At 40.1% G+C, this 10,123-nt stretch overlaps 1 non-coding gene across 1 annotated transcript; it reads right to left on the minus strand.

Annotated features, from left to right (window-relative positions):
- Nucleotides 1–340: 340 nt before the first annotated feature.
- Nucleotides 341–447, minus strand: LOC131654274 (small nucleolar RNA R71). The gene has a single exon (XR_009299317.1). It is a non-coding gene; the product is annotated as a small nucleolar RNA R71 (small nucleolar RNA).
- Between the last annotated feature and the right edge of the window lie 9,676 nt (nt 448–10,123).

A 10,123-nucleotide genomic window follows, 5' to 3' on the forward strand; every position in this document is an offset into this window, starting at 1 on the left:
TCCCTCGCGCGCTGAACCGCATTCAAGTATCGCACCACCTGCGATTGAGGCAAACAATTTCGAACTGAAACCTTCGTTGGTCCAAGCTGTTCAACAGAATCAATTCTCTGGAAGCCCTGCAGACGACCCCAACCTCCATTTATCTGTGTTCGTGCAATACGCCGACACTATCAAAGCTAACAACGTTAGTTCCGAAGCTATTCGATTACGTCTCTTTCCTTTCTCCTTGAGAGATAGAGCTAGAGCGTGGCTTCAATCCCTGCCTTCTAATTCCATAACTACATGGGATGAATTGAAGAGAGTATTCTTAGCAAGATACTTTCCGCCTAGCAAGACTGCTATGCTCAGAGGTCAAATCAACGGATTTACCCAAAAAGATAATGAATCACTCTTCGAAGCTTGGGAACGTTACAAGGACATGCTTAGACTATGCCCTCATCATGGACTCGAACCATGGCTGATCATTCATACTTTCTATGGTGGTCTCTTATATAACACTAAAATGACTATAGATGCCGCTGCTGGCGGAGCATTAATGGACAAACCCCATGATGAAGCATACAACCTCATAGAGAACATGGCACAAAACCATTACCAATGGGGTGGAGAACGAGCCGCTCTAGAGAAAGCCCAAACCAAAGGAGGAATGTACGAAATAAGTGGTATAGACCGCGTTAACGCTAAAGTAGACGCTTTAACTCAAAAGATCGAGAACTTAACCATCACTCCTTCAGCCACCGCTGCTGCTGTAACACCTAACTGCGAGATTTGTGGATTAACTGGACACGCAGTTGCCGAATGTCAACTCTTGACTAGAATCCCATCTGATCAAGTAAACTATGCTCAAGGAAACCCTTATTCTAACACGTACAACCCTCGATGGAAAAACCACCCGAACTTTTCTTATAAAAACAACAACGCGTTGTACGCGCCTGGACAAGCACCTGCTGTGCCACCTGGCCACCAAAAGCGCCTGTAGCTGCTCAAAACACCCCTAGGAAGTCAAACCTAGAAATCATGATGGAGAACTTTATAGCTTCCCAACAACAAACCAATAAGGACTTCCTAAATCAAAACATCCACAATAGCGAGCAACTAAAACAACTATCGAACAAAGTAGATGCCTTAGCTACGCATAACAAAATGTTAGAAACTCAAATTTCACAAGTAGCTCAACAACAAGCACCTACTGCCGCCCCTGCTGGCACGTTTCCTGCTCAACCACAACCTAATCTTAAAGGACATGCGAACACGATAACACTACGAAGTGGAACGAACTACGATGGACCTATTGATCCTAGAACTCAAAGTGCACCCATGTCCCAACAAGAGCCAAAGGAAACCCAAAAGACATCAACCGATGATCAAACTTCTAAGACTAATGAGAACAACAACGAAGTGGAACCTGAAAAAGAAAAACCCTACGTTCCACCACCACCTTATAAGCCACCAATTCCTTACCCTCAGAGATTAGCTAAATCAAAAACCGAAGCGCAATTTAAAAGATTTGTAGAACTTCTGAAACAATTAAACATAACCATACCGTTCACAGACGCCATAACCGAAATGCCTTCGTACGCTAAATTCCTAAAAGAAATCCTATCAAACAAAAAGAAACTCGAGGATAATGAAACTGTAACGCTTACCGCTGAATGTAGCGCTATCATCCAAAATAACATGCCTCCAAAACTAAAAGATCCTGGTAGTTTCTCTATACCCTGCGTAATAGGAAAAACCATCATAGAGAAAGCCCTGTGCGATTTAGGAGCCAATGTTAGTTTGATGCCTCTTTCAACCTGTAAGAAACTAAATTTGGGTGAGCTTAAAGCAACGAGAATGTCTCTTCAATTAGCTGACCGTTCAGTCAAATACCCTGTAGGAATGTTAGAAAATATCCCTGTTCGTGTAGGTCAATTCTACATCCCAACTGATTTCATCATTATGGATATCCAAGAAGATTCTAACATCCCGATCATATTAGGAAGACCATTCTTAGCAACCGCTGGTGCAATCATAAATGTCAAACGAGGAAAGCTTACTTTCGAAGTAGGAGAAAAGAAAATAGAATTTATACTTTCCCAATTCCTAAAAACACCCTATATAATTGACACATGCTGCTCTGCCGACATAATCGACGAGTGTGTTAATGAAATAAAATCCGAACCAAATAAGGAAACCGAGATCCTAAAAATTCCTATACCGCCAATCTTTGAAGATGACAACTGGCGTGGGGAATATCAAGATGACCATCTGAGTGAATGTTTAGCCTTAACTCCTGATCCTATACCTGGACCGAAGAAACCTGCTATAGAACTGAAAACACTGCCTACCGATCTTAGATACGAATTCCTAGACGAAGAACGTAACCGACCAGTTATAGTTAACGCTGACTTAGGACAAACCGAGACTATAAAATTACTTACTGTCCTGAGAAAATACCCAACCGCTTTAGGATATAACATATCAGATTTGAAAGGAATAAGTCCTTCCCTCTGTATGCACCACATTATGCTCGAAGACGATTGTAAACCTCTAGAGAACATCAAAGGCGAATAAATCCTATTATGAGCGATGTGGTTAAAAAGGAAATCCAAAAATTGCTAGAAGCCGGAATAATATACCCTATATCCGATAGTAAATGGGTTAGCCCTGTTCATGTCGTACCAAAGAAAGGAGGAGTTACTGTAATCACTAACGCAAAAGGCGAATCTGTAGCGCAACGTACCCAAACTGGATGGAGAATGTGCATTGACTATAGGAAGCTAAACAAAGCTACCCGAAAAGACCATTTCCCTTTACCTTTCATAGATCAAATGCTTGAACGCCTAGCTAAACACTCACATTTCTATTATCTGGATGGATACTCCGGATTTTTCCAAATTCCTATCCACCCTGACGACCAAGAGAATACCACATTTACCTGTCCTTATGGTACATTCGCTTATAGACGAATGCCTTTTGGGCTTTGCAATGCACCCGCGACCTTCCAAAGATGCATGATGGCAATATTTGCCGACTTCCTAGATGGAATAATGGAGGTCTTTATGGACGACTTCTCTGTCTGTGGAGGAAGTTTTGAAACATGTTTAGAGAACCTTGAATTGGTACTTAAACGATGTGTAAGCGTAAACCTAGTCCTTAATTGGGAAAAGTGCCATTTCATGGTTCGACAAGGAATTGTACTTGGACACATCGTATCTGATAGAGGGATTGAAGTAGATAAAGCCAAAATCGAAATTATCGAAAACCTTCAACCTCCCAAAACTGTTAGAGAAATAAGAAGTTTTCTAGGACACGCTGGTTTTTACCGACGCTTCATTAAGGATTTCTCTAAAATAACCAAACCCTTAACTGAATTACTAATGAAAGACGCCGAATTTATTTTTACCGATAAATGCACTGAAGCATTTCATACGCTTAAACAAGCATTAATCTCTGCGCCAATTATGCAACTTCCCGACTGGAATGAGCCTTTCGAAATAATGTGTGATGCAAGTGATTATGCTGTAGGAGCCGTTCTAGGGCAAAGAAAAGATAAGAAACTACATGTCATATACTATGCGAGTAGAACCCTAGACGAAGCTCAAATGAATTATGCCACGACAGAAAAATAATTATTAGTTGTCGTATTCGCATTAGACAAGTTCCGTTCTTACCTGGTAGGAGCCAAAATAATCATATACACTGACCACACTGCAATTAGGTACCTCCTAACCAAGAAAGACGCCAAACCGAGATTGTTGAGATGGATCCTGTTATTACAAGAGTTCGACTTGGAAATTAAAGATAAAAAGGGAACTGAAAATGCCGTAGCAGATCACCTCTCTCGATTGGAAAACCTGAAACCCGAACAAGTACCAATTGACGATGATTTCCCTTATGAAAGACTCATCGCTCAGTTAGAAGCCAATGAATTCGAACCATACCATCCAAACGCTGAAACCAACAAATTAGCAGAAATAGCTTTAGCCCGCTCTGACACACCTTGGTATGTAGATTTCGTAAACTACCTAGCTGCTGGTGTGCTTCCTCCTGATCTAAGTTACCAACAGAAGAAGAAATTCTTCCATGACCTAAAACATTACTATTGGGACGATCCACTCCTGTTCAAAAGAGGCCCCGATGGAATCTTTAGACGTTGTATACCCGAGGAAGAAATAGGAAGTATAATAACACACTGCCATTCTGCACCGTGTGGAGGACACCATAGCACATCTAGAACCTGCGCCAAAATCCTTCAATCTGGACTCTTCTGGCCCAACCTGTGGAAAGATGTTTATTTTGCTGTACTAAACTGTGATAGATGCCAACGAACCGGAAACATTTCGAGACGCGATGAAATGCCTCAAAAGGGCATTCTGGAAGTAGAAATATTTGACGTCTGGGGAATAGACTTTATGGGTCCGTTTCCGTCATCGTTTGGAAATCAATATATACTCGTAGCCGTCGATTACGTTTCAAAATGGATAGAAGCTATCGCTTCTCCTACAAACGATACACGAGTAGTTATCAAACTCTTCAAAAACGTCATCTTTCCTAGGTTCGGTGTGCCTAGACTGGTAATTGGCGATGGTGGTTCCCATTTCATTTCAAGAATACTTGAGAAACTCCTTCGAAAATATGGAGTAAATCATCGAATAGCTACACCATACCATCCACAAACAAGCGGACAAGTAGAAGTATCTAACCACGAAATAAAACAAATATTGGAGAAAACTGTTGCTATATCTAGAAATGATTGGTCAACCAAGCTAAATGAAGCTTTATGGGCTTATAGAACAGCTTTCAAAACTCCAATAGGAACTACCCCATTCAAACTCGTTTATGGAAAATCATGCCACCTCCCGGTAGAGTTAGAACATAAAGCCTATTGGGCCATTAAGAACTTAAACCTAAACTACATTGCCGCTGGTGAGAAACGACTTCTAGACATAAACGAATTAGAAGAACTTAGACAAGACGCTTACGAAAACGCCAAAATTTATAAAGAGAGAACGAAAAAATGGCACGACAAGCGTATATCTAGGAAAAATTTTAACATAGGCGATAAAGTACTTCTATTTAATTCTAGATTAAAATTATTTCCTGGGAAGTTACGATCTAGATGGTCTGGCCCTTTCGAAATAACTAACATATTTCCGAGCGGAGCAATTGAAATCAAAGGAGAAACCGTCAAACCTTTTGTCGTAAATGGGCAACGTCTTAAGTATTACCATCATCTCGAACACGATGAAAACATCGAACTTTTTAAACTTGACGAGCTGCCCACTCATTCGAAAAAATAGTTTTCTATTTTTAAAATCGTCGAGCTTACGACATAAAACAAAGCGCTTGGTGGGAGACAACCCACATTTATTTACTCTTTTATTTTATTTTTATTTTTATTTTTATTTTTAACCTTTTATTTTCATTTAAATAATCTATTCTATTTTTAATTATTTTAATTTTAATCATTTTTACATTTTTCCTACATTTTATAATAACTACTATAATTATAACTGTTATCTTAATTCGACAAAAAAATCCCTTTTTATAATTATATTTATTATTATAATTTGTTACATTTTTACATTATTTTTATTTTTATTTTTCTTCCTTTTAAATCAACACTAGCCCAGTTCTAACTTAATCTTAATATTTTCAACTTCTAGGTTTTTCTTAACTACTAACTAAGATGCAAGAAGTCGATAATATGGAAGTTGTGTTCCGTGGTAGAGGACAAGAAGCAAGATTTGATAAGCTGGCTAAAAGACAAATGGATTTGACTTGCTACCCTCACCAACCGATTATGGTAAGACTTGGTATCGAAGAAAGCGTTCTACACCTGCTAAACCAAATTGGTTGGACTGGTTCTCACCTGTTCCGCAAGTTTAGTACCTACCGGAAGCTCACTCTGGAATTCTTGAGCTCCCTGACCTATCTTCCTAACTGTGGACAAGGACTGAGAAAAGGAGTCATTCTCTTTAGACTCTTTGGTATGGAATTTAACTTTTGCATCCGAGATTTTGCTGAAATGCTAGAGCTACCTCATGGATCAGATGCATACACCAAAGTAGCTGAAGACAGTCTTGCATACTGGGAGTTGGAACGATATTGGGGAAAGATCACTGGAAACGACAACCCTGAAGAGAACGAATTTCAATCTGAGAACATCCATAACAAAGTATTGGATCAGTTCACCTTACCGAGTTCAAGGACGAGTGTGCATAACCCTGCTAACTGGCTTTACTATGGTCAGATTCCGGAGAGAGAACCCTCACCTGAAACCCCTCAAGCTTATGAACATTTTGATGAGGAAATGCACGTATCAGAATCTGAGCCTGACACTCCTCCTGGATACTATGACCCTAATCCTGAAGATGAACCCATTCCTGATTATGAACCTCTTTCTGAAGATGAACCTATACCCGAGTATGAGCCTGAGACTCCTTCTGAAGATTATGTTGACGATTAAACTATTGATATGACTGATGTCGAGCTCGAGCCACAACAACCCGCTGCATCCACCGCATCAGTGAACCAAAGAATGCCTAATCGGAACACACACGAGCAAGCCATCACTGCACTGCAACAAGATGTACAACATGTGCGCAACGAGCTACACACTTTGCAAATGCACTTCTTCGATTTCATCGACACCGTCAATGCTCAATTCGACGAAGTTTTCAAACACATTTATTCCAATGTGCACAACAATAGACGTGGCTAGATGTTACCGTTTAGATTATTAGATTTTATTTCTAGTTTTAGCAATTTCTAATTCCTAGTTTAGAATTTTAAATTTTCTGCACTTTTACACTATAATTCTGTCAACATTCAGTACCAGTTTTTAATTTGAAATGCAATATTCTATTCATTACTGCTACTGTGTTATAATATTCTGCTGCCTGACTGTTATATCTTTATGAACGCATATAACTCACTCAGTCTGGTATTTTGCTGTTTATAGCAACATCCCATATTCCAATCTATGCTATTCTCTAATAAATCCTATGTCAGAACTGGTCAACACCCATGCACGCGTGACAGCCACCTGCCTAAGCATGGAGACGCACGTCTCCAATCATGTGGGACCAGCACACTGCACGCAAAGGACAGGAGACGCCCGTCTCCATGCCTTGTCCCCCAGCAGACTGACTGCCTGAGACGCGCGCCTCCCAAGGCTAGCAGTCTGCGTTTGACCACGCAGCAGAACCACCATAACTCCATTTTGAATTTTGAATTTGAATTTCAAAATTCAAACTTCTTCATCCTCCCCATTATTTCTTCCAATTAAACACCATTAACCTCATTCATCCTCCATCATTCACCTCTTTAACTCCACATCATTTCCCATTTCTCCATTCCATTCAACCTTCAAACACCACCATAATTCCATTTTAATTCTCCATTAACCACACCATTTTCAAACCACACTATAAAACCACACCACCACCACTCTTATTCTTCACAACCTTCATACCATTTTCTACCATTCTACTCTCCATTCTATTTTTCTTTTCAAACTCACCATGCCTCCACGTTCAATCATCCGTAGTGTGCGTCCAGAGAGACCACCTCCTAACCTTGCAAATACTATCTTTCGAGAGGATGACAACGATGCTCAAAGAACCAAATACCTCGCGTTCTATGAACGTTCGGTTGTTCCCACAAAATTTGTGAACATCGAATGTCTAGAAACTCTGGGTCTCATTGATGGTGTCACCCGTTTACTCACTAAATCTAGCCTACACCATCTTTGTACCGAACCTGTACCAACTTATGAGCCGCTCGTCTTGGAGTTCTTGAGTTCTTTCAACTACGACACTCCTTCTGATCAACCACTCTCAATCGGTAGCATCCAATTTTGGATGTTCAACCGTGAATATACTCTGGATCAAGAAGTAGTGGCTACGTACTTGCATTTTAATAATGCACAAATGCTCTCCGCACAATTTTTCAAGAACTCAATGGTCGTTCATGGGAACAACATGCTTTCGACCACTGGTTTAATCTCACTGGCGAAGTTCCTACTGGTTTAATCTCACATTCAAAACCCCGCTATACGTTATTTTCAGCGTGTTTTGGGGCATACTATTTTTGCGAGATCCAACAACCATAAGGTAAATCAGCATGAAGTATTTTTCCTTTATTGTGCGCTAAACAACCTCCGTTTCAATGCCGCAGCTTTTATGCTCCAACACATCCAAAGCTGCGTCAACGCCCCTGCTACAAACCCCTTTCTGTTTGGCGGTATTATTACTTCCTTGGCCTGTGCCTTAGGTCTTGGTGATGAACTCATCTCCCTCTCTCATCTCATGATGCCTGCTCAATCACTCGACCTCACTTATTGCCGTGACTCCCACTTGGTTTGACCCCGCCATGATGGCTGATACACTTTGGTCGTCAACAAAGTTCTGATTCCTTCTGTCGTCCTTCCGTGCCCAGAAAGAATCAACATCCGTTATGTTCAGCGTTGGAGACTTATTGAAGACAATCCTCAAGACAACCAACCTGAACATCCTAATGAACCTATGGATGCAAATGAAGAAGAACTCAACCAAGGGCAAGCTGATGACAACCAACCTCCTCAAAACAACCCTCCGCCTATCACTCTTGATGCCATGTATGCTGCAATTCAACGACAAGACCAACTTTTTCAAGCTATGCAGACAAACCAAAATGAAACACTAAGGCTTATTCGAGAGATGCAACAAGAGCAATGTGACTATGCTATTAGGAACGAAGGCCAATACACTGAAATTGCTACACAGTTGAATGATCTCTACATTCGTGTAGATGGCTCTCCTACTGATAGACGTCGTCGTGTTCGTACAAGAGGCGCAAGCAGTTCTCGCAACCGCAACACTGAGGAGTAGTTTTCATGCATTGAGGACACTGCATCATTTAAGTCTGGGGGAGTCTTGCTTTAGTTTTATTCCCTTTTAGTTTATTTCCTTTCCTTTTAGTTTATTTCCCTTCCTTGTAATGTTTTTCTAATTCAATAAAGAATATTTTTGGAAATTCAAGTCTTATCTTTAAAATTCCGTAGTTATTTCAATTTCTTCCATTTTCTTGAGCCATAACAAAATTTTTGCTCCTAAACGATAAAATGCAAAACCCCACACGTTCGAGAAATACGAAGCTACTCAAACACCAAACGCATAGAAATTGACTTCGATTCAAGTCAATACCCTTATTGTCCCAACACTCTAAAACCCCCAAGTATGCGTAACCGATTTGAATACCCTTTATACCGAAACCATCGACTTTAATTTTTGAAGTAACCCTTAGTAGTTTATTCTAGCAGTCGGCACCGTCTTAGATACAAACTACGCAGAGAGTCGATGAATATAAGTGTATGATCCTCATAATAATAATTATGTGCTTAACCGTAACAAGAAATGTGCCTACTAAGTAAGGTGATCCTCACAAGATCATTTAACCTAACGGTCGCAAATCTCAAATACAAAGAATTTAAAAACTCATTGTTGATTGTTTCAGAAGTCATCTGGTACTGAACTTGGTAGGAGGGACTATTGTCCGATTCCCCGCGATCTACAAATGAGCGCTAAGGAGTATACCACATAATTGTGCCAGAACTCCATAAGAAGGATCATAGTCACTAACCGACTACTGTGCTATGTGCGTGTCAAGATAATGGGCTTAATGTGATTGCGCGCGAATGAAAAGGGTAAAACATGATGACGAGTCAAGATCAAGCTATAATGGCATGATTCGGATTGGTATGCATACTGGGAGTTGTCTAGTGTCGCTACTATAAGTTTATTGCTTGGATCTGCAACATTATTTTCAAACAAGAACACAATGTAGCTGAGTATGACCGAACGACGTGGTGGAAGCGTGTTCATTTCGCTGTCCTCCTATCTTTATCTTGTTATTTTGCTTGAGGACAAGCAAAGGTTCAAGTCTGGGGGAATTTGATAACACGATTTTATATCGTATATTTAGCTTGAAATCCATAGATATTTATAGCATTTTCCGTTTATTATATTGATTTATTATGATATTACGCGAGTTTTTGCTTTGTTTCAGGTTTTACACTCTTATTATGACTATTTGTGAAAAGGAGAAGAAATGGAGCTAAAACGACCTCTATTTATGCCTAAATGATGAAAAATGG

This window comes from Vicia villosa, linkage group LG2 (assembly GCF_029867415.1).
Source record: "Vicia villosa cultivar HV-30 ecotype Madison, WI linkage group LG2, Vvil1.0, whole genome shotgun sequence".
NCBI classification, from domain to species: domain Eukaryota; kingdom Viridiplantae; phylum Streptophyta; class Magnoliopsida; order Fabales; family Fabaceae; genus Vicia; species Vicia villosa.